Genomic DNA, 25,629 nt, shown 5'->3' on the forward strand with positions numbered 1-25,629 from the left:
ATGCACTCGACGAAAAAAACCTCAAAATTGAGCCCGGTGTAGCTGAAGAACAGGACCATGCTCAGGGAGCTACACCCAAGCTCCACAAAACAGTAAAATCTGCAGTTCACTCGTGCTTAGTGGTCTTTCCACTCCAGAGGGGCAGACTGGCGGTAAACAACCGCTATCCAAACTCATGGGGCAGAAAGACATATGCCTGTGGGTGAAGGGGCTACAGACCCTTGCCTAGGCTGCCGACCTCCATCCCCCTAAAACAATGAAGTGAAGAGTCCCCTGGTGGCTAATGGGCTTTCTGCTCCCCATGGAGGCCGACTGTGGTTAAACACCTCCGAGCTACCCCCAGGTGGCAGAAAGACTGATCTGGTTATGCGCACGGGCACAGGCCCTTGCCCAGGGGGGGTCATGCCCCCCCCACAAGAAAACATCCCTGATGTCAAGAAGGGTGGATCCCTGGATAAAGGTTACATGCCCAGTGTGGTAGCTAAACATTGATCTACTAGTGAACCATACCTCCCCTGTGTTGATCGGCCCACAGTGAAATTGCTCTGCCCCCCCCTCTCATACCAATCAGAGGTGAAAGCAGACCATGCCATTAATATGGTCTGATTTCACTATTGTTCTGCTGTGATGCCCGTCCACTGTACTCACTACTTGTAACAGCAAAAATCAAACTCAGGCCTTCAGGGAAGCTCTTCCCTCATTTCCTGACTTCGGTTTAGGAAAAGATAAGGTTTATGTTGTTTTCACGTGAACATTTTTATATTCCAGTACAGTGGATGACCCGCTGATGTTCACTGCGGTAAAGGGGTTAAGTGGTAGAGGAAATGCAACACAAAAACATAATTTATTATTCTAAATAATATCAGACAAATATTCTTTAGTGTGTTTTGACCCACATTAGATTTAACTCTCAAGTCAGAGTAGTGTCTTGTAAAAGTATAAACGGACTTCCAAGTGGCTACTCTTTAAATTGCAGCAAATAGAATAATCCACAATCAAACGCTTGTAGCTGCTTCCTCTATGATTGAATGAGATTTGCGTTTTAGAGCCTGTTTTTTGTTTGCCAACGGGTAACATATGGTAATCCATCACAAGAGATTGACTATACTAACTGAATCACAGTTAATGAGAAGCTGATTGGACTTTCTAATACATTTGGATTTCTCAACATTCCTAACATCCAAAGAGTGCAAATGCTGTTTAGTTTGGAAGGTTTAATAGAAGAGTTATGGTTGAGTTCTCATTACACCCTACTGGAGATGGAATATGTAGAGGGTTGTACTGCAAACAGAGCCTGTCTAACTAACTCTTCAAGTAGAAGTGATAGCTGTCCAACAAGATTATGCTTCCACAGCGGTCAAGAGGCCCTCACTCCAGGATAAACTTTCTTTAAGCCTTCTATAAAGTCCTTAACTACTGGAAAATTGAAGAAGAATGGCTGATATGGTACTTTTCTGTAAGCAGTTATCGCTAACAGGCGCACTTCAATAGACAAAATATGCTGCTTACACTTTGCTGAATTGAGCAAGCACAACAGGACGATCTCCGTTTCATAAAATGGGATTGTAGCTATTTTGTCAGCATCACATGCGTCGCCTTTTCTATTTAGAGAGCTTAATAGGATATAGTTGCAGGCCTTTTGTCGTGTTTCAAAATGTCTATGTGGGGGGGCGTGGCCAGCAGTCAAGCAAGATGGCTAAGATGTAAGAAGCTACGGCTGCCTGCCATAGAAAACCCAGTCAATCTGCTTAATTATCCTGACCCTGTTATACAAACTCTGTGGGGAGAGGTACGCAACACAGAGAGACGTCCGCCGGTGCCCCTCTTGGAAGAAACGGAGTTCGGAGGACATGACCACCGACAGGGGCCTGCAGCAGAGTTTGACGCCGCGGGCTGAGGTGCTGGAGGTGTCCGACTGAGGAGGTGTGGCAAGCGGTGAGCCCTAAAACTTCGCCCAGGTGAGAGTAGGCATGTCTGGAGTGATGATCTCTCCGACACGCCTGGAGCGAAGGCACTGAAGTGGAGCAGGCGTTCAAGTCCAGACGGGCCTACTTCGGCGTGCTTTGGGCATGGGTATTTACCGAAACAGAGTGAGACCGGCAATTGCTAAAACCAACACGCGGTAAGTTGCGGACCCCAGCGGCTGCAGGCAAGTGATGGAGGGGCAGCTTGTGTGCCCGTAAGGATGATTCAGGCAGAGGTAACGGCTAAGCTTACTTTATTAGTACGAGGACAAGAGCGAGGAGAGCTGGAGGGCAACTGTATCAAATAGGAAGGAGTTAGAGAAAATGGCCTAATTTCACAACTATTTATAAATGCCGTATACATAAAATAACTGCCCAAGCGTCGCTACTTCCCAATGCTTGGGGAGAACTGTGATCACCGTAAGGGGGAGCCTCTTTCCTGAGGCGAGAGCCCACGCTGGGCTTCTGACAGGCCATGGAGAGGAGCTGATAATTCTCCAGTAGGCATCGGACGCTTAGCAAAGGTACCCTCCCACCACCACCACCACCAAACTGGGCTCGCCACCGCTATTTCTACTCTCTCCCAATAGAAGCATAGGAGTTCTAAGTACACTATCCAGCTACTGAGACTGAGTGGACACAGTATAGAACTATGATGTTCAGCAATAAGGGATCCTGTGGGGTGCATCAAACTAAGATGGACAAGTAGGCCAAGGCTACACCTAAAGTGTTTGCCCCAGGTAGTGAGGAACGCCAGCAACAGGTACCAGTGGTGGAAGGGGTACCACCATTGCAAGACGGCATGGCAGCAATTCACGGGGTACGTGAGACTTTGGAGAGTAAGATAGATGCAGTCACGATGGAAGTCATCCTGATGCATACAGACTTGTGTAATTTGGCGGCTCAAGTTAAGATGGCCAAAGACGTATGACAACAACTGGAAACAAAGACGTTTAAAACCCAAGTGCAAGAACCGTGACAAACCTCCAAGCATGTTAGAGGCCAAGATGGAGGATTTCGAAGGACGGTCTCGCCGCAATAATACACGCATCCTAGGAGTGCCGGAACGGGCGGAGGGCCCGTCAACTGACCTCTTTGTTGAAGACATGGTGCTGTACCAACGAACAAGTTACTTACCTTCGGTAATGATACGTCTGTAAGAAACTTTAGTAGTGATAGATTCCTTACCTTAGAATTACCCCCAGGTGTCAGACTGGATCCGGAAAGTTTTCGTCAGCAGTATCCCTGCGCCTCGGAAGGTGGCGTTGTGCGTCTTCGCGTCCGTCGTTGGCGTCACGGTGGTCGAGATGACGTCGCGGCAGCTACTTAAATACCGCCCTCACGCGCTGATGTCAGTTCTGTACACGAATTTCCGCGCCAGAAAACGCAGAGTCATGCAAGATACTGACCATTAGTGCCTTGAAACTAGGACCCTGAAAGGGATGACCTTACCCCTAGAAATAAGTTCGCAGAACGGGGAATGGGTGGGGCGGTAAGGAATCAATCACTACTAATGTTTCTTACAGATATATATCGTTACCGAAGGTAAGTAACTTGTTCATCTGAAAGAAAGACAGTGATAGATTCCTTACCTTAGAATAGCTACCCGAGCAATACCAACCCCGGTGGTGGGTCTGCGAACCAAGATCACCCCAGAAAGTCTCGGAGAACAGAACGGCCAGAGAAGCCGTCTCTCCGGACTTGGCTGTCCAGGCAGTAGTGCTTAGTAAAAGTGTGCAGCGAGGCCCATGTAGCTGCCTGACAGATGTCTTGCAGGGGGACACCACGTCCCAATGCTGTAGTGGCAGCAGTAGCCCTGGTGGAATGGGTGCGCAGCCCCAACGGAGCTTCCTTTTTAGCCAGAGAATGACAGGCTTTAATAGACAAGACAACCCTTCGGGAGATAGTCCGCTTGTGTACTGCCAAACTTTTTTGATGCCAAGGTATCCAACAAAGAGCTGGTCATCCACCCGGAACTGTTGTGTGCGGTTTAAATAAAACGAAAGCGCACGTTTTGGGCCCAGACGGTGGAGCCTCTCTTCTTCTCTAGAAGGATGCGGAGGTGGAAAGAAGGTGGGAAAAGTGATGGTCTGCCCGATGGGAAAGGCAGTGACAACCTTTGGCAGAAAGGAAGGACGTGCCCTGAGCACAACCTTGTCCGGATGGACAGATAGAAAAGGAGGCTTACAAGAAAGAGCCTGGAGCTCACTCACTCGCCTAGCAGAGGTGAGGGCAACCAGGACAGCAGTCTTCAAGGTCAGCAGACGAAAAGGATAATGTGTAGAGGCTCAAAGGGAGCGCACATTAGATATGTAAGAATCGGATTCAAGCCCCACTGTGCCATTACAAAAGGAATAGGAGGGAAAAGATGATTAATGCCTTTGAGAAATCTATTTACAACAGGGGACTTGAAAAGAGAGGGCTGATCAGGGAGCCTGAGAAAGGCCGATATAGCAGAAAGGTAGCCCTTGATAGTGCCCAGAGAAGAGCCCTGTTGGGCCAAGGAAAGAAGAAACAGAAGAACTTCTGAAGAAGGGGCAAAAAGGGGATCCACAGCCTTTGCTGTGCACCATGCCACAAATTTGTTCCACCTGCAGGCATATACCAACTTAGTGGAGGGACGTATGGCTGCCAGAAGGACATCACAGACTTCAGTGAGGCAAGTAAAAAAAAAATCAACTGCCGCCGCTAAATCTGCACGCAAAGAGGTGGAGGCTGGACAGGTTCGGGTGGAGGACCGCCCCTGCTACTGCGACAGAAGATCCTCCCGAATAGGCACTTGGATTGGGGGATCGATTGTAATACTGAGTAGCTCTGGTACCAAACTCTTTGAGCCCAGTCCGGCGCCACAAGAGTGACTTGGGCCCGGTAGCTCCTAATCTTCTTCAGCACTCTGGGTAGAAGTGGTATAGGCGGAAGGGCGTACAACAGTCCGCAACTCCACTCGCGACGAAAAGCGTTGTGCCACCTTGGAAATTCCAACGCGCAGAACTGCTGACATAGCGCTTTATCTTCGGTGGCGAACAGATCTAACCAAGGCTCTCCCTACTGTTGAAAGAGACCTTGTGCCACGTCTGAGTGAAGACGCCATTCGTGATCCATCATGCATCTGTGGCTGAGTTTGTCCGACCTGGCGTTCAGTGAACCTGCCAGGTGTTGAACCACCAGGGAAATGCCCTGCTGTTCCAGCCATGTCCAGAGGCGCAGAGCATCCTGACATAGGGTCCACAACCCCACCCCGCCCTGTTTGTTGCAGTACCACATGGCGGTGGTGTAGTCTGTGAACACTTGCACCACTTTCCCTTTGACAGAGGGAAGGAATGCCTTCAGTATAAGTCAGATCGCCCGAAGCTCCAGAAGGTTGATATGGAGCTTGGACTCCGCGGGAGACCAGAGGCGTATGATCTCCGCCTCTTCGATGTGGCCTCCCCATCCCAGGAGGGACGCGCCCGTCACCACTTTGTGCTCAAGTTGGGGAAGGGAGAAGGATCTGCCCTGGACCCAAAGTTAATTCATGAGCCACCACTGCAGCTGCTGTGCAGTGCCCTCCGAGATCTGGACGTAATAGGACAGATTCCCCTGATGCTGCGGCCACTGGAACTTTAGGTCCCACTGAAGAGCCCACATATGCCATCTGCAGGATGCAGGAGGCCATGAGGCCCAGCAGCCTCAGGGTCATCCTGACCGAAACCCAGGCTAGAGGCTGAAAGATCGGAATCATAGCTTGAATATCAGGTACTCGGCCTTGGGGAGGATAGGCCCGAAACTGCGTCATGTCCAGAAACGCTCCGATGAAGAGGAGCTTCTGAGAGGGAATAAGGTGCGACTTTGGCACATTGATGGAGAACCCCAGCAAATGCAGGAGGTCGGCCGTAGTCTGGAGGTGGGAAATGACTGCCTGGGGCGAGCCCACCTTCAACAGCCAGTCGTCGAGATAGGGGAAAGACTGGAACCCCTGATCTGCGCAGATGAGCTGCGACCATCGCCATCACTTTCGTGAACACCCGAGGGGGGCTGGTAAGGCCAAAGGGGATCACGGTAAACTTAAAATACTCGTGGCCTACCACACACCGCAGGTAACGCCGGTTGGCCCGCAGGACGGGAATGTGGAAATATGAGTCCTGCAAGACCTGAGCCAGAGTCAGCATCCTGAACTTCTCCTTCCGGAGGAAGCAATTGACGTTCCTGAGGTCCAAGATAGGACGCACGTCCTTGTCTTTCAGAAAGTAGTGGAATAACAGCCACGTCCTACTTCTGGCGCAGGAACCTGCTCGATGGCTCTCTTGGCCAAGGGGCTGTGACTTCCTTTTGAAGAAGTGTCAAGTGATCCCCAGACATGCAGTGGTACTGGGGTGACATAGCTGGAGGGGTAGTCTTGAAGGGGAGGGAGTAGCCCCTCCGGACTATGTCTAAAACCCACCTGTCCGAAGTGATGGTGCACCAGTGGGGGAGATGATGGCGAATCCTGCCACCCACTGGCATTTGATTGCCCTGAAAGACTGGACTAGGAAGGTTTGGGGGCAGTAGTGGCCAGGGTGGAAGAGGACTGACCCGCCCGCTGGCCCCCTGAACCGCCTCTGTGGTTCCCACGTCCGCGCTCAGACTGCTGCTGCTGCAGCCTGTGGCTCTGCAGTGAACGTGCTGGGGCACCCCTTCCGTTGCCACGAAAGGAGCGAAAAGCAGAAGGCGGAGGAGGGCGAGTGGCTGACAGGACCAAGGACTTGGCCATAGCCCGTGAGTCCTTAAAACGCTCCAACGTGCTACCTGCCTTGTTTCCAAAAAGGTGAATGCCATCAAAGGGCATGTCCATCAGGGTGTTCTGGACATCCCCCATGACCAAGAAGCCAGTAGTCCTCAGCCAAGAGTGGCGGGCGGAGCGCCACTGTCGTGGAAAATGCTCTGCCCAGCGAGTCGGCGGTGTCAAGGCCACATCGTATTGTGTACTTGGCTTCATCTCTCCCCTCAGCAATAGCCTTCGAGAGCACTAATTGCGCCTCCTCCGGACACTGAGGCAGCACTTGCGCCACCGTATCCCACACAGAGTGGGAGTAACGGCCCAAGAGGCATGTAGTGTTCACAGACAGCAGCCCTGAAGTGGAGGAAGAAAAAATCTTCTTCCCAAATTGTTCTAGTCTCCTGTATTTCCTGTCTGGGAGTGCGGTAGGGAATGCACTCTGGGACGTTGAGGCTTGGACAACCATGCTCTTAGGGGTGGGGTGTTGAGAGAGGGGTCAGCCGGGTGATGGCGTTGGGCCACGTTCCTATCCACAGGAGCCCCTTTGTTGGGCCTGGACCAGGTGCCCAAAAGAAAGTGCCTCTTTGAAAGGCAGCAGTGGCTCCGCAGAGTTAGCCGCCGGCTGAAGCACTTCTGTCAGGAGGTTAGCCCTGACGGCCACGGTAGGGAGTTGGAGGTTGAGGGCCTCCGCCACCCTACGCAATACCACTGCATAAATTGCACCCTCCTCCAAATCCACGTTAGGAGGAGTGAGCATGCCAAGGTCAGGGGAGGTGTCTAGACCACTGGCATCCGCCAGTTCCTCTGCCAGTCCGGGTTATACTCACACTAAGCTGTGAGAGGGACCTCCGACCCCTCCCAGTCCTCCCCTTCCGCCTTAGGCTGATGTACAGGCCGAAAATATGGAGGCTGGACATAGGGGTAGAAAGGCCCCAACCCCGTCAGAGTCGAGCGACGCTGTTCCGGCTCCATTTCCATGTCGGGGGTGAAACCGGGGGCGGCGGCGTCCAGTGCCATGGGCGACGTCTGAGGTGGTGCTGGTTGGGTCGAAGTCGGTGGAGGTGTAACGAGGTCAACCGACGTTGACCGGGATCCAGGCCTGGATCCTTGGGGGCCCTGCGGCACCGGGCCGGAGCAGACAACGATGCCAGAGCCGCTGACAGTGAAGGGCGAGGACCCCCAGTCGGCCCGTGGGGCCCGAAGGCGCGCCGGCAGGGCCCGATGGCCCACAGAGGCGGGCCATGGCTGACAGAAAGTCCTGCAGCTGGGCCGGAGTCGCAGACGGACCCGGGAAGGGCGGGCAGGCCGACGGCGACACCGTAGGCTCCGCGGGGGATGCACCACCTGCACCCTCAGCCGCGACAGGAAGTCATCAAGCGATGACGCTTCTTTGACTTCTTGTGCTTTGTCTTACCTGACCCCAGAAGAACGATGGAGGCTTGAAATACACTATGAGTTTTCCTGCAAAACTCTGGGTGGAGTCAGAAGGCAAACCTTGTTTTTTTGAAACACCAGATGAAATCTGGAATTAGGTGACTGGTTGGAGGCCGGTCAAAGATGAACGTTCCTGAGCTCGGAAAACCCAAAAAGATAAGAGCATGGCCACACAGTCAAGATCGAAATGATGGACAAACACAGGCAGAATCGGACCCAGAAGCACCTTAGCTCTGATGGTGGGCTGATTTTATCTGTATACTGATATTATGCCCAAGACTCTGTGGGTGCCTCTCGCTTCTCTCCCCGAAGGAGTGAGGCAAAGAGACTGTTTGCATTGAACCATCTAGAACATGCTGATATAATTGCCATTTGCACCATAGGGGACGATATTGGATTTCCTAAAGGGGTGAGTCAGTGGGTTGACTCCATAGTGAGTCTACGCTCCCCTACAAGTAGGTAATAAAGGAGGGTTTAACAGGCACTCTGCAAAGTTGGGGGATGGGCAGTTTTACTTCCGCTATGCAGGGAAGCAGGGAGTGCGGGGAACTTCTTTTTTTTGTTGTTCTTGGTTTCTTCTATATTTTTTTCAGGAGGTTAAATGTTTATTACAGCGGTGATGGCCCTTTCTATACAGCATGTTCTGTGACAGCACTAAGACTGTCTTGGGTGTTCCCTGAAACAATATTAAAGCTATATGCGTCTTTCATGGCTGAGACGAGAGCTAACCCTCTACTGACCCCGCAGCCCCAGTTCAGTGTCCACAAGAGTAAACGTCCACTACATATCCAAAATATCGAACCTTGTACCGATGTGTAGTTTTAAAATTCTTTCATGGAACGTTAATGGCTTGGAGGTTAAGATAAAACAAAGTGTAGTCTTACAATATGTAAAGAGGCATGCGCCACATGTGGTTCTCCTTCATGAGACCACCCATTTGTAGGGTACCACTTACTGCGCCCAGAACAGATGGGGATATAAATTAGTGGCACATGCAGGATATACAAGTGGCTCAAGGGAAGTGGGTATTTTGATCCGCAATTCCTTCCCTTTCATTTCACCATACGACAAGTCGCACATGACCCTCAGGGTCGGTTTTTGGACCTCACATGATGCTGGGAGGGTTGTCTTTTCAAATTTGTCTCACTGAGAGTTTACGGCATGGTATCGATCGCGGGGAAACATCTGCACTCATCCTTTTGGATTTAAGTGCGGCATTCGATACCGTGTCCCATTCCATCCTTCTTGCAACTCTTCAATCCTTGGGAGTTGAGGGCTCTGCTCTGGCTTGGTTCGCCTCTTTTTTAAGTGGTCGTACTTTTCAAGTATTTTCAGCTAAAGCATCCTCTAAAATGTGTTCATCGGCGTAGGGCGTTCCCCAGGGGTCTATCCTCAGTCCACTACTATTTAACATCTATGTTAGACCCCTGGCCACTATTGCGGAGGAAGCCGGTCTTACTTTATTTTCTAACGCCGATGATATGCAAATTATTTTCTCCCTCTCCAATACGGAAGGTAATAACATCTCGGGTCTAAAGCAGGGTTTGATCCGAGTTTCGGAGTGGATGCAGGGTAATTTCCTCAAGCCTAATGGGGATAAGACCGAGGTTGTGATCCTGGGCAAGGGTAAAGATCTATGGGTCCTCAACATTAACCCGAGAGTATGGGTCCTACCCCTCAACCCGTTGCTCAGGTTCGCAATCTCGGATTCCTCATTGATGAAAAGCTTACGATGCGGCAACAGGCTGTTAGGGTGGCCTCCACCTGTTTTGCCACCTTAAGATGGCTTCAAAAAATCTTGTGGATGCTTCCCACTTCTACACAGAGGACCGTGGTCCAGGCATTGGTAGTCTCTCGCCTGGACTACGGTAATGTCCTCTACCTGGGCGCTGATTCAACAACAGTGAATAAACTCCAGGTTGCCCAAAATGCGGCCGCACGGCTTCTACGTAATGTTCCCCGGAGAACATCTGCCCTTCAAGCCCTTCGCGACCTGCATTGGCTGAGGAAAACGAGCAGAATTAAATTCAAAGCCATATGCCACATTTTTAAGATAAAGCAGGGCTCAGCCCCGAGGTACCTACAAGATCTCATTCAGGCTTATAAGCCCAGCTGCTGTCTGAGATCTACGGGAAAAGGCGATTTAATTGTTCCTAGATTTAGGTTGGTGAAGATGGGCGGCCGCTCTTTTTCTCATCTAGGCACTACGTCTTGGAATGCCTTGCCTGTGACTCTGAAGTTGGAGATGGATCTCCTCCGCTTCCGCAGGGGATTAAAAACCTGGCTTTTTCAGCAGTGATCAGAGCAGCCTTCTTTAGTAGTCTTCATTGATAGTTTGCTTGGTAGTTCATTCTTTCTTTAGTCTGTCCCTTGGCGCTGGGAAACCTATTGCGGGTAGCTGTGCGCCTTACAAGTTTAAATAAATAAATAAAATATATGTCTCAGACCCCATTTCCCCCCCCCCCCCCCTTCCCCGACTACACACCACGGCCTTTGCAGACTTAGTACTTTTAGCTTTAATCTCTCAGAAGCTGAATTGGTACTGGGTGGCGACTGTAAGCGGCCATCAATGGTGAGATGGACCGCTAGCTTGAGCGGGGTCTGAAGCAGCAGGGAAGTTACTGTCAAATTTTCTCTCAGGAATGGGTTTGGTTGATATATGGCGGATACTGCATCCCAAGGCCCGTCAATTTACGTTTCACTGAGGTGCACCTCCCAGATAGATTACATATTTGCCCTGGCGAACCTACTTCCGGCCTATCATGATATCCATTACTTAGCAAGAGGTATTTCTGACCACACCCCCATTTTGGCGACGTTTGTCCAGCAGCAAAAGGAGTCTGGACATGTACCCCCTGAACATCAGGTATTAAACTCCCACATATCAGGGCGATCATTTATAGGTCTACTGATAATTATTTTTGGGACAATGAGGGATAGGTGGAACAGATAGGGGTCCTCTGGGAGGCGTTTAAGATGGTAATACGGGCACATGGCATCTCCCTCATCGCGGGTTATAAGAAAGAAAAAGCACCAAATTTGTGCTCGCTTGAACAAGGAATTCAGAATATAGAATATCAACCCTCCGCTGAGTCCCAGGCAGATATCCAACATCACTTAGCCCTCAAACGGAAAGAATATAAAATAGTAGCGGAGGAAGAAGCCAAAGCAGGTTACAAAGCAACACAATATCGTCTATACAAAGTAGGAGACAAAGCGAGTAAACTCCTGGCATGGTTAGACAGGAGAGAAATAACAGCCTGATGGGTGTCTGAAATAGTGACTGAGGCGGAAGAGAGAGTAAAAGACAAAGTATTGCAGATGAATTTGCAAAATACTGCGCCTCACTATATACTTCGTCCTCAGAGGTCTCCTTGGAAGCAACGCAGGACTTCCTAAACAGCTTTAAAATGCCCAGATTACCGGTGACCGAGAGAGACCTTTTAAACCGGGACCTCACGGAAGGTGACATTTCTCAGGCCATTCGAACATTAGATGCGTGAAGGGTGATGGGTCCCAATGGCATCTCCATTGAATTGTATAAGCTCACTGCTACTAAGATCAACTGCTACCTTAAAAAGATGTTACAGGAAAGCTGCGAAAGTGGGACATTACCACTTGATCAGCGACAGCCAAAATTGTAGTCATTCGTAAACCAGGTAAACCACTTGAACTCTGCTCTTCATAGCGACCAATTTTGCTACTTAATGCGGAAGTAAACATTTTGGCCAAACTCTTAGCTACCAGATTGTCCCCAATTATTAAGACTTTAATACATCCTGATCAATTAGGCTTTATCCAAGGTAGAAACACTGCACAGAACCGATGGCGGCTGTATGGAGTTTTGGGTCACAGGACCACACTCCAGGAAGACACAGTAATACTTTCCTTAGATGCCCAAATGACTTCTGATACTATTGAATGGCCCTTCCTATATTCGCAGTTTTAGAGAAGGAATATGCTACTTACCAGTATGCATCTGTTCTTGGCATGTAGGGCTGCTGACATTCATATCTGTGCATAGATCGCCGCCTAGTGTTGGGTCCGGATGATTGCACATTGTTGTCCTGGAAGAGTCTTCGAAGTATCACGAGATAGGTGGCTCCTCCCCTGGACTACAGTGCGCATGGGCATCCTCTCCATCCTTAGATTGTTTTTTGCCGTTGTGGCAGAGGTGGAGTGTTGTACAGTAAGAGATGTCCATGCAAGAAAGTGAGAGTTAGAATGAATGCTACAGCTGCGACAGGCACCGGGGAGGAGGGTGGGCGATATGAATGTCAGCAGCCCCACATGCCAAGAACAGATGCATTCTGGTAAGTAGCATATTCCGTTCGAGGCATGTGGGATGCTGAATTCATATCTGTGCATAGAATGTATAGCAGTCTCTCCCTTAGCGGTGGCTACCTGTGCCAGCTGCAGCAGTCTGAAACAGAGTTTTTAGAACAGCCTGTCCTACAGCAGCTTGCTGTTTGGAATGTACATCTACACAATAGTGTTTTGTGAAAGTATGTATGGTAGTCCATGTGGCTGCTTTACATATTTCCTCTAGAGGAATGTTTCCTAGGAAAGCCATGGATGCCCCCATTTTGCGTGTTGAATGCGCTCTTGGGGGAACTGTTAAAGTGCGTTTTGCCTTAAGATAACATAGTTGAATGCACTTAACAATCCATCTGGCTAACCCAGATTTAGAAATGGGGTTGCCTTTGTGTTGTGGTGAAAAAGCAACAAACAACTGTTTTGTCTTCCTGAAATCTTTTGTCCTGTCTATGTAACATAGGAGAGCCCTTTTAACATCCAGTGTGTGCAGGGCCCTTTCAGGTACTGACTGTGGATTTGGGAAGAAGACTGGCAGTTCTATTGTTTGATTGATGTGGAAGTGGGACACCACTTTTGGCATGAATTTAGGGTTTGTCCTATTAGCGTGGATTTGGAAGAATGGCTCTTGAATAGTTAGGGCTTGCAGCTCGCTAACTCTTCTAAGCGAAGTAATCGCCATGAGAAATGCCACCTTCCATGTTAAAAATTGTATTTCACACGAGTGTAGAGGTTCAAAAGGTGGTCCCATTAGTCTGGGTAAAACGATGTTTAGGTTCCAGACAGGTGAAGGTGGGTGTCTTGGGGGGATCACTCGTTTGAGTCCCCACATGAATGCTTTAATTGCAGGCACTCTGAATAGGGAAAGGTGTTGCCTGTTTTGAAGTTAAGCTGCTATGGCAGCTAAGTGTATCCTTATAGATGTATAGGCTAGATTGCAGCGGTCAAACTCTATGACTTCAGGAGCCAGTTTGCAAGGTTCAGCTGCTGTGGATCTGGGTGCTGAATGTCTCCATGGCTCTGCGTTAAGAGACTGGGCGTTAGTTTTAGTCTTTGATGAGGCACCACGGAAAGTTCTAGGAACGTGGTGTACCACGGTTGACTCGCCCATGTTGGAGCAACTAGGATTAGCGTCATGGAGTGCTGGCGCAGTTTGCGTGCCACTAGCGGTATCAACGGTGCTGGTGGAAAAGCGTAGGCAAATTTGCCTGACCAGTTCATCCAGATCGCATTGCCCTTGTGACTGCGGGTGTGGGAACCTTGCGGCGAAGTACCGGCATTTTGCGTTTTGGTTTGTGGCGAACAGGTTTATCTCTGGTTGTCCCCACTGTTGGAAGTATGGTTGAAGCACTGTGGGATGAATCTCCCACTCGTGCATTTGTTGCCTGTGTCTGCTGAGCAGATCCGCTATCTGATTGTCCTTGCCCAGGAGGTGTTCGGCCATGAGAAAAATGTTTCTTTGAATGGCCCACTTCCACATGCTTTGAGCCAGATGTGACAGCTGTGGAGAGTGTGTTCCTCCCTGCTTCTGTATGTAGTACATCGCAGTCATGTTGTCTGTCCGGATCAACACGGTCTTGTTGCACAGATGTACTTTGAAAGCTTTCATTGCCATAAAAATAGCCATCAGCTCCAGTAGGTTGATGTGCATTTTTTTCTGCTGCGTGGTCCATAAGCTCTGTACTGTGTGGTGGAGGACATGGGCTCCCCACCCTATCAGGGATGCGTCCGTCGTCAAGACTATTTGTGGTACAGGCTCTTGGAACAGTCGTCCTTTGCAAAGGTTTTGTGGGTTCCACCAATGCAGAGAGTTGTATGCACGACTGGTCACCAACACTAGGTTGTTTAATTGTCCTTGAGCCTGGTTCCACCGACGTGCTAGGCACTCCTGCAGCGGACGCATGTGTAGTCTTGCGTGAGGGACTATGAAAATGCATGAGGCCATCATACCTATTAGTTGCATAAACACTCGGGCTGGAAGCGAGTGTTGAGGCGTGAACCTTTGGATTAGCGTCTGAATGCTGTTTATTCTGACAGAATTCGGCTGTGCTTTCCCTGCCAGAGTGTCTATCGTCGCTCCCAGGTATTGTTGTACGTGGGCAGGCTGAAGATGGGACTTTGGGTAGTTCAGCGAGAAACCTAAACTGTGCAGGAGGTGAATAGTCCGTGACATGTGGCTGGCACATTGCTGGGCTGACTGTGCTTGTATTAGCAAGTCGTCCAGATATGGATAGACATGAATATGCTGTCTTCTGAGATGTGCAGCTACTGTCGCTAGGCACTTGGTAAATACTCTTGGGGCTGTTGTCACCCCGAAAGGAAGGACTTTGAATTGATAGTGCTGATTTTGTATTGTAAACCTGAGATATTTCCTGTGTGCTGGGTGTACCGGTATATGGAAATATGCGTCTTTGAGGTCTAGTGTTGCGAGGAAGTCTCCTTGACGCAACAGTGGTAATACCTGCTGTAGAGTGAGCATGTGGAAATGTTCTGATAAAATGTATTGGTTTAAGGGCCTGAGGTCCAAGATTGGCATGAGAGACCTGTCCTTTTTGGGGATTAGGAAGTATAGTGAGTACACCCCTGTACCCTGGTGTTCTAAGGGTACTAGTTCTATGGCCTCCTTTTGTAGCATGCTGATGACTTCTTGCTGCAATAAGTGTAGGTGTTCTGCGGACATAGGACGGTGTTTTGGGGGTATGTTGGATGGTGTGGATATTAATTCTAGGCAATAGCCATGCTGGATAATTTGCCTCACCCACCTGTCTGTAGTTATGTTTTCCCAGACTTGTAGGAACTGCTGTAATCTTCCCCTGACCGGTGTTACATGGTCTGGGGGCAGTGACAAGAAGTCACTGCTTGGTATTGGTAGAGGATCTGGTGGTGTTATTCCCTCGTCCTCTACCTTTGCTGTTATTGCCACGGTATCCACCTCTACTGTTTTTGTTGTAGGTGTTTTGCGTGTTCCCCTTGTTGTATGAGGTTTGCTGCGTTGAGTCTCCTCTTGTAGCTCCTCTGTTGCCGGAACGACTAAAGGAGCCGCCTCTATATTGTTGTGACTGCAAGGCTCCCATAGACTTGGCTGTCTCTGTATCCTTCTTCATTTTGTCTAATATTGTGTCCACATTAGGGTTAAACAAATAATCAGGGTTCACTGGCTGATTAAGTAAAGTGCTCTGAACCTCATTTTTGAACCCAGAGATGCGGAGCCACGCATGTCTTCTGAGCATGACACTGGTATTGATAGCCCTGGCTGCTGTGTCTGCTGCGTCTAGCGCACATTTGATGGAGGCGTTAGATATTAACTTTCCCCCCTGTATTAGGAACTCTGCCTGTTCCTTATAAAGGTCAGGTAGATGCTGGAGAAGGTGCTCAAGTGTGTCGTAGTATGCCCTGTCATACCTGGCTAACAGGGCTTGTGTGTTTGAAATTCTCCATATGTTAGCTGCTTGAGCAGCTACCCTTTTGCCTGAAGCCTCCAAAATTTTAGACTCTTTGTCTGGAGGTGGAGCCTCGCCAGTAGTTTAAGAATTAGCACGTTTGCCTGCATTGGATACTACCAAAGAGTCCAAGGGCAGCTGTCCCTTAATGTATGTAGGGTCCACTGGTGCTGGCCTATATTTCTTTTCTATCCTGGGGTTAATGACTCTTGCCCTGGTTGTTTCCTTAAATATGTCCCCTGCGTGTTTAAGCACCCCCTTTAGCATTGGCAATGTTTTCACTGATCTTTCAGAAGTGTTGAAAGCGTCAAAGAGGAAGTCTTCCTCAATGGGGTCTGCATGCATTTCCACGTGGTGGTTGTATGCTGCTCTTTCAATTAATGCATTGAAAGCAGCTGTGTCCTCTGTAGGTGACGTTTTTACAGGGTATGCAGTATTATGTTGCATGGGCTGCGAGTCTACAGGATCTACAGGATCAGACCATGGTTGATTTTGGTTGTCCTGGTCATTGTCCACAGGATAATTATACAGTTCATTATCCTCATATTCCACATCCTCATCTGTGCGTGTATGTATACGTTTCTTGCACATGTGTCCTGATAGGCTCAAAGAGAGTTGGAAATGTAGAAGAGTCTCTTTTCTTTTTGAGTGGTATTTGGTAGGTTTCAGCATAAGTGTCTGGTCTGAGTTTCCTTTTCAATAGGGTAAGTTTGCCAGTATCTGGGTCCACATACAGTTTGAACTGCTCTTCTGTCGAGGGCTCTTGCTCTTCATGTGCTTGAGCTTTTTTCCCCGTTATCGTCTTTCTTGTTTGTGTCGGTTCGATTTCCGTCGTTGGTTCGACCGATTTTTGGCGTATGTCCATCGGAAGTCCGAATTTTATCGGTCTGAGGGACTTTTGTGCTTCAACAGTCTTTTTAGGCTGTATGACCTTCTTCGGTGCCATGATTGTTATCGACCCGACTGTTCTTGTTTGTTCGATACCCACTTTTTGGCCTTGTGTCGTCTTCGGCGCTTGGTGCTTCGGAGCGATGTTTTGCCTCGGCTCGACCGACCCCTTGGCCTCGATCCTTGCCTTCGGGTCGAGTGTTTTTGTTTGCACCGTCTTTGGCTTGTCGACTTTTTGTTTCGGCTCGACAACCATCTTCTGCTGGAGTCCTTTGTTTGTGTTGCCTTGCGTCGACATCGATCTCGTCGGTTCGACTGCTTTTAGCTTAGGCATGTCCCTGGGCGTACTGGCTCTTTGCTCGACAGCCCTGATATGCGACCCAGCCATGTCGACGGCCATTTTGTGTTTGGTCGGCGCCGATGGATCCGCACCTTTCGGTCCGAAGAGTGGGAAGTCTATTAGTTTCGGTTTCTGTTTTGCTTCTTTAACTTTCGGTTTCGATATTACCAGGGAATGGTAATGTTGCACCGATGGCTCTTGCCTTATGTTCTTAGCCGGGCTGAATTGCGGAGCTATAGAATCGATGTTTTGATCTTGGCTAAGGCCTTCCGGCGATACCTCGACCTGAGCCTTTGGAAGCGTATCAGTAAATGTACTGGGCTCCGTACTCACGGTTGGCCCCGTGTCCTCGCCGGAGTCGTCTTCGACGGCTCCGATGCCTGGATCGTCGTCCCCTACCTCGACTATGTCGTTTTCTTCGTCAACGTAGTAGTTGGAGTCATGTTCCGACCCCTGCTCCGACTGCTGGTTTGAGTCCTCAGCTTTGACGACCTCTTCGTCGGCTTCAAAGATGTTCTCCGGGTCAGGCGCTGGCTTCTGCATCGTCTGCCTCGCTGCTCTTCGAATCCGAAGTGTTTTCTTTGAACGAAACTGCGCACAAGCTAAGCAGTCGGCTTCATTGTGTTCAGGAGATAAACACTTGTTACGCACAGGGTGTTTATCTATGTGTGGGAATTTTGAGTTACAATTGGGGCATCTTTTGAATGGACTTCGTTCCATCGACGATTGGCCCTTGTTGTCGAAAAGGCCACGCGGCCCGATTCGACGATCTGAGTATAAAACAACAGAAATAAAAATGTCGTTACCGATCGAATAACAATACCGACGACCCCAAAGGCCTTTTGGCCTTTTAGAAAAAGTTTTTCTCGATTCCGAACTCCAAGTTGGAAATCACATCCGAACCCAGTGGCGGAAAAAAACAATCTAAGGATGGAGAGGATGCCCATGCGCACTGTAGTCCAGGGGAGGAGCCACCTATCTCGTGATACTTCGAAGACTCTTCCAGGACAACAATGTGCAATCATCCGGACCCAACACTAGGCGGCGATCTATGCACAGATATGAATTCAGCAGCCCACATGCCTCGAACATAAGGTTTTGGCCAAAATTTCTATCCTGGGTCAGCTTACTATATAAAGAACCATTGGCTAAAGTAGCAGTCATTGGGGGACTGTCACCCACTTTCCAATTGTGGAGCAGCACGAGACAAGATTGCCCCCTCTCCCCATTAATATTTGCCCTCATGTTAGAACCCCTGGCGTTCTGGATACGGGGGACCCCTTAATTAGATAGCTTAAATCATGGGTATTCACAAACATTTGCTCCAGGGGCACAAAGTATGATGCCAGCAGGGTGGCGGTAGGGGGACAGGGTGAGCCAGGGATTGCGTAAGGAGTTCTAAAAACATGTTAAATAAAAGGGCAAGCATTTATTTGCAAGTTAATAAATGCCTGTCTGTTTATTTACACATTTTTCAGAAAATTAGTGCTCAGCAGCTAGTGCTGTTGTTCCCCAGGGGAGACAGCAAGCAGCCCCCGGGCCGTACTTTGAGTTTCACTGGCTTAAATGGACGCAAGATTGGGAGGATAGGATCTCCCTGTAAGCAGACAATATGTTGCTCTATGTAGCGAGCCCATACATCACACACTTCATAGAATATTACATATTTGTTAACTCTACCACAAATAATCTGGTTACACAATAAATTAGGGCAAGTCTTCAATTTACATGCTCACCGGGTCGGGAGTGTGGTTGCCCCAACTTTGTGCAGCTAAGATAGTCACAGAGGGATTTTGTTACTTGGGATTGTATATAACCAGGGATCCACAGACCTTCTAGGAATGTAATTTGGAACCGACGCTACAAAGACTGAAAAATGATGCCCAACAGTGGAGGTCCTTGCCCCTGTCCATACTAGGGAAGGCAGCGCTGTTCAAGAAGAGAACTACAAAATACGCCCTTTCTAGTGCCTCCTACCTAGGAGGTAGAGTCCCTCACCCGAATGCTTGTATGGGATGGCGGGACCCTTAGAATATCACTAATAAAGCTGTCTCATTGCTGGTATGATGGCGCTATTTCACTGCCATACAACAAAACCGATGGGTGGCCCAATTAGTGACGATAAATCACTGGGTTCATTTTCCCCAAGAGGATGCAGCCTATAGAATGGATCGTCGGAACATGCAACCAGGGGTTTACCTTAGAGAGCTTTACGGTGAGAGTTGTGGTATTGCACACCCCACCCCGACTGCAATAACTGGTCCGACTTTGCCATCCCAACGCTGCCGAGGTAATTGCCAATGTAAAATCACCCAGGCGACCCCCCCTGTGGGAAACCGCACAACTGGGCAAGCTGGCTAATTACCACGGCTTTAAGAAAAGGGATTTGATGTACGAGTTACTTACCTTCGGTAACGATGTATCTGGTAGAGACGATTCTAGCCACAGATTCCTTAACGTAGAATCATCCCCAGGAGTGAGACTGGATCCGGAAAACTTTTTGCCACACCATCCCTGTGCGCCGGGGGGACGTCACCACGTGACTCCACCCTGACGTCCGCGTTTGTGACGTCAGCGAGGATACATAAGTCCCACCCCGGCACGCCTACGTTTTCTGCGCCACAACACGGAGCCATCACAACAAAAACTGTGAGAATACTGGAACAGTGTGCGAAAAAAATCAGCTAACAAAAAGGGAAGAAACGAACGGTGCGGAACTGCACCATCCAGAACAGTGCCAGGAACTATGGCACCAAAAGTCATGTAAGAAAAGAACAGAGCACAGCTACTGCAAACAAATATGACAGCCTCCCAGGGGGCAGAAAGCATGTGAAAAATTGCACAGCAGATGAAGAAGTCTGCAACCACAACACAGAACCGAGAAGGGCATCAAGGCCGGAACTGAAGAGGAATGAAAATTCACCCCCAGACAACATCAACAGGGGGAGACATCTCCTAAAAGAGCTGAAGGTCGAGACCCGGCCAAGGGACCTCAACCCTCAGAACTCCAAAGGGGCCAGAAATGCAAGCAACAAGAGGAAGAAGAGCACGAGCAGACCTCACACTGGAAACCAGGGTACAGGGGCGCAGAAGCACCCCCGAAACCATCAACCAAGCACCAGAAAGGAAGAAATGGAGCAAACAACAACACTAGCATCCCCCTAGGGAGGGAGTAAGAAAAGGCACTCGCAGAAAACAACCACCCGGAGGGAGGCGACTGCAGAAGACCAAAGAAGGGTCCTCGCAGAACGGGGAGGCAGGGCAGGTCAGGAAGGAATCTGCGGCTAGAATCGTCTCCACCAGATACATCGTTACCATAGGTAACTAACTCGTACATCTGATAGAGACTACTAGCTGCAGATTCCTTAACTTAGAATAGATACCCTAGCGATACCCAAGAGGGAGGAGGGTCTGCCAGAGGACCTCTCCAGCCTGGACGAAGCAGTGCCCCAATAGGGGATGAGTCACAGGGACAGGGAGAAAAGCCCAGTCCCCCCGGGCAGAAGAGAACCTCGTCAACACTAAAGAACACCGGCCTCAGAGGGGGTGTTTGATGACGACAAAAAGAGGCGGCCCAACCCTCATCAAGCAGGAGGAAGCAAGGACAAGGCGAAAGGAGGCCAGTGCACCCCAAGTCCAACCAAGGAACCAGGGATCTCCAACAGAGGAGTACCGAGGAAGAAAAGCCACCCACAGACTCCAAGGAGAAGAGGCAGAAACGCAGGCAAAGCCCTCCAACGGGAAACACACCCAGTGAAGAGGGCAGCCGAGCCTATCACAGCGTGAAGTCAACAGACAAGACAGAAAGGCGCCTCAGCAATAAAGGCAGGCGGGAGAAGAGGAACGTAATCTCACAAGATTCCCGCAGAACAAGAAGCAGGGTTGCAAGGGCCCACGGCCACAGAACAGAAGAGCAGGCGGTGCAGCCAGCCGCTAACAAGCGCCACAAATTAAACGCCCAGACCACGTCTGGCTCAGAACAAGGGCAAGGCCAGAAAAATCCGAAACTACCCCTAAAAGGGTACTGTTCCGGACAGAATCGAACCATGAAGAAGTGCGATCCGCTTGAATACAAGAGGAGAAACAAGTAGGACGGACCAGGCCGTCAACACAAGAAATTATATCCTCAGAAACACCAGACAGAGGACCAGACCAAACGACAGACAAAGGGAAAAAAACCCGCAGCACAACGCCATAGATGGCCAAGCCATGCTCAAGTAAGGACCAAGGGCATCACCAGCGTAATACAGCAACACCAGGAAAGGTGAGGAACCCGCAAGGGGGAGTTCACATCCTCCCAGCATAAGACAGGGCTATACAATAGCTACAAGTACCCCACATAGGGTAGGACACGTCCCAAAGAAAGCTTGGGAACCACTCTTAGGGAAGACAATCCCGCATCAGAGAACAAAATTATAAACCTGCGGCAGAAACCATAGAAGGCTTAGTAATCAGCCAAAAGGTACACTCTTACACAAAAGGGGCTGAACCAGCAGGCAACAGAAGAGAGGGGCCAACCAAAGGACCCCAATGGCACAGTAACCCTCACAGAAAGTGTAACAGCCACTCTAAAAACCAAATACCAGAAGCAAAGTGGGATAACACCTCCCACCGAGCCCCAGAGGATCAACAAACCAACCTACTGAGGAGGAGGAGGACGGAGCCCCACAAGAAGACGCTGAATGGTGGAGTCTGCATGAGTATTAAACAGCAGGACCCCGTCAAAAGGTTGGTCTACCAGACTCTCTCGAATATTTTCTGGAAAAACAGCATCACGTAGCCAAGCATGGCGACGGAAAGCCACAGAAGTGGCCCTAGCACGGCCGAGAGCATCGGCAACATCCAAAGCCGCGCGAAGAATAAACGCAGCCAACTCTTTACCATCCAACACATGGCCCCGCAGATCAGCACAGGTACCCTCATGGGAGACATGAGAAAGAAGAGACTCCACAGAGTCCCACAGGCTAGAAATAGCCCTGGTCAACACACACAAAGTGTTAAGCGGAGACATTACGCCCCCATGAATCCAACCACCGGGCCTCCAGAGACGGAGGAAACAACACCAGAGGCAAACACGGAAAGGCATTTCGCAGAAGAGCGCCCTGAGTAGAAGGGCGGAAAGAAAGACAGACCGGGTCATGCGGAGCAGGACGATGGCGATGCAGTAGTGCCTGAGGGACCGGATCGTCCGTGGCAGGTCGCCCCCATAAGAGAATTATGACGCTTCAAAAGGAAGGAACAACTCCCATCCACCAGAGCCCTGGTGGAGAATCTCCAAGAGGTTGTCTGTAGGAAATAGAGTAACAGGTTCACCCATCCTCAGAATACTAGCAGCTGTGGAAATAGCCCGAACAAAGGCAACACTGGCATCAGTAGGGCACAGCGGAGGGGAAAGTAATTCCTCCGTGGGCGACGGCTGCAGACTGTGCCGTCCGTCCCCATGTCCCGGGGGAAGCGGACAGCTCGCGAATAGTGGGGGATCCACAGATGAATGGGGAACCTGAGGGGCCCCAGGGGAAGGCGAAGAGGCTTGTGGAGAAGCTTGCCGCGAGCCACGGAAAGAAGGGCTCGAGGATTTAGGCCGTGAGGACAGCGAAGAGCCTTCCCCGGAAGATGCCGGTGAAAAGACAACACAGTGCCCTGTCTCCAGGAGGAATACACCAACAGATGACAGACCTCTGGAGAAGAAGGGACCTCAGGAGACTAATCCAGAACCAGACACCAGCGCAACTCCATGGAATCCGCCATCGGCGCCTGGCCGACGTCGACCGGCGCCGGAGTGGGCATCCGTGGCGCCGGACTGACTCCTGCCACCACATGCTCTCCAGGAGAATGGGGCGAGGTCGACGCCGGAACGGCGAAGGCGTGGTGCCAAAAAGGCACCGGCCTGGCCTCAGATCGGGCAGCCAATGGTGTCCAGGACCGACAGGGACTCAGGAAGGTGCCCCAGGTCCCGGCCTCCACTCGCAACTCCACCAGAGCCGGGGAGGAAGGCTCCCGGCGCCGAAACAGCAACGGCTCGACCTCTGGTGAGGCAGCCGCCTGCTCAGAGGACCAAGGGGGACTCAGGGACCAACCCGGAATCCCGGCGATCACCTGCGACACCACAGGGACCCCCATAGGGATTTGCAGCGAGGCAGGGATGCTAGACGCCGAAGAGGGGAGCCCCGAAGGACTACACCTCAGCGACGCCACCCTCTTTCGACCTGAAGCCAAAACCTCAGGGGCCGGAGCCGCCGGCAACTACGTGGAAGTCCCAGCGTGAGGAAAGGGATTTGCAGACGTCACAGGAGGTGGAGGAAGGGCCAAAGAAGCCTGCAGCGCTGCAGCGTAGGCTGTCACTTGGGCCCTAGTCGCCTCCGTGCAGGGAAATGGCGGGAAGGGAGGTGACAGGCGGGGGAGACTGTCCCGGGGGAGACGGCGCCCACCACGGAAGGATGACAGGGCCTCGGAGACAAACTGAAGGACCTACCAGCCGGTGAGCCACGCCCAAAGGGCCGCGGCGAAAGACGATGTCAAAGACGAAACCGGCGGCTCCTTGCCTCCAAGGTAGGGGACGGACGCTGGGACGACACCAACCTGGACATGCGCGCCGACAGCAACTTCATCCGTGATTTAGGCTTAAGGTGCTGGCAGGCGTCGCAACTCTCCGAGTCGTGGTGCTCCCCCTGGCACCACATGCAAATCGGGTGAGGGTCCACCGCCGACATAGGATGTGCACAGGAGGTACACGTCTTGAAGCCCGAAGGCATTCGCACACTGTTCCACGTAACGCCAAAGCGTGAAAAAGGAGAAGGCCTGAATACAGGCCAGGACACAATCCAGATCCGCGTTGCACGCGGAAAGAGAAAAAACTGACGTAGAAGGGACTTATGTATTCTTGCTGACGTCACGAACGTGGATGACATCAGGGCGGAGTCACGTGGTGCCGTCCCCCCGGTGCGCATGGATGCTGTGGCAAAATGTTTTCCGGATCCAGTCTCACGCCTGGGGATAATTCGACGTTAAGGAATCTGCAGCTAGTAGTCTCTATCAGATAGGTATCTCATAAGTTGAAGACTTGTGGGCAGACGGAACAGTGAAATCCTGTGAGGACCTTAGGAAGGAATACCAATTGGCCCCCACAGAACTATACCAATATCACTGAATTAAACAAGGGGAAAGTAATAGCAAAAGGGGTGGAGTTGCCAGAGTTGACACCACTGGAAGATAGATTGCTCAACGAATTTATGCATAAGAGTGCCATCTCCTTAACTTCCCGTAAAATAATGAATAACTACCCAGACCGACTGCTTCAACTTCGAGAAAGGTGGGGGGAGGACCTAGGACAACTTGATGAAGAGGAGTGGCAGAAGGAGCTATCATCCCCATGGGAGGTGGCAATACAGGCTTGGTTCCGATTGGTGCAATTGAAAGTCGTACACCGAATTTACTATTCCTCTACAACCCTAGTTAAGATGGAAAGAACTGAGTCATTGGGATGCCCGGGTTGGGGGGGGGGTGTAGGTTAGATGGTTCCTTTTTTCACCACATGTGGGAATGACCGGTGCTCCAACCCTGTTGGAGGGAGGTGGCAACCAGTATGGGGCAGGTATGTGAAAGCAGCATAGAAATCTCGCCAAAATGGTGCTTATTGAATATATGGGATACAACTGATCTTTCAGCAGCTGATAAATTGTGGGTAACTCTCCGGTTCACTATAGTCAAGCGTAATATAGCAAGGATGTGGAGACTTACCACTGCTCCGAGATTGAGGGACTGGGAAAATGACATTGACTGGTGTATGGAGGCGGAGAGGGTGGTTTATTATTGGAGGGGGTGCTCGCAGAAATGGACAAAGGTATTGGGCAAGTGGAACGAAAATAGGGGAATGCTATGTTCGCATGTCAAGAGACTAGATTTGAATGATATGGGGCTACAGGAGCCAGTTTGGACAGGCCTGTTGGGGAAGATGCAGATTGGAGATTAACACCTGGGACTTTCTGATAATACCTATAAAGATGCCTTGTTATGGTTGTGTTGCAAGGTTGTACACTCTGATGCGAACTGTCATTGGGATTTCAGGGGGTCACAACAGTTTGCCACATCAAAGAAGGCAAAGACGCGGCACAAGAGAAACCCAGTGGAAATGGTGCTCTGTGGTTTAGCGGGAGGCACAGACAGAGGATGTGATTAGCGCCTGGGTGTAGATCCCCAACGAAAGTGCATGGTGTGCCATGACACTCAGTCCTCTGGCCCCAATGCTGAGACACCAAGGAGGGATGACGGGGAGAGTTTGGGAAGTGGGGAAGATGACCCTTTAGGATGCGCTGAAATGAGTAGCTAGAGCGGCCTACAGAGCCACTTCGTCCAAAATGAATACAACTAGGAAGGAAAAAACTGCTGATTTGAACGCCGAACGAAGAAAGTTGGATGAGCTGCATAAAAGGATGAGTTAGGTGAAAAGTGTACGGAAAATGTCGGTGGTGAGAGCAAGGGATAGGATTCTAGATACTAAAAAGAAGAATACACCCT

At 50.3% G+C, this 25,629-nt stretch overlaps 1 protein-coding gene across 3 annotated transcripts in view; it reads right to left on the reverse strand.

Annotated features, from left to right (window-relative positions):
• The window catches only part of MEST (mesoderm specific transcript), a 336,409-nt gene that overhangs the window by 88,950 nt on the left and 221,830 nt on the right, over positions 1-25,629 (reverse strand). The window lies entirely within an intron of this gene.

The sequence above is a fragment of the Lissotriton helveticus genome, chromosome 1_1, assembly GCF_964261635.1.
Source record: "Lissotriton helveticus chromosome 1_1, aLisHel1.1, whole genome shotgun sequence".
NCBI classification, from domain to species: domain Eukaryota; kingdom Metazoa; phylum Chordata; class Amphibia; order Caudata; family Salamandridae; genus Lissotriton; species Lissotriton helveticus.